Genomic DNA, 309 nt, shown 5'->3' on the forward strand with positions numbered 1-309 from the left:
CAAGAGGTAAGGGAGGAGCCAGGAAATATAGGAGTTTATGCAAAAATGCCGTCATCAGCACGTCAAAAGATTACTGATAAAGAAAACCAGACATCTCTAGTTAATGAATTTGGTGCTTTCCTAAGTATGAGAAGATAAAAGAGTCTGGGCTCACTGAAATCATTCCTTTGATGTGCACCTCAGGGCCAGTATCCTGCTTGTCTCAAGCCTGAATTCCCTCAGTTGCACAGCTTGGGGCCGGCGCAGGGGCTTAGGGCTTGATGCTCGAAACTTCTTTTGTTTACTGATACAGGCTCCTGATAAACAGAG

Source organism: Bison bison, unplaced genomic scaffold, assembly GCF_000754665.1.
Source record: "Bison bison bison isolate TAMUID 2011002044 unplaced genomic scaffold, Bison_UMD1.0 scf7180017864518, whole genome shotgun sequence".
Classification (NCBI taxonomy): Eukaryota; Metazoa; Chordata; class Mammalia; order Artiodactyla; family Bovidae; genus Bison; species Bison bison.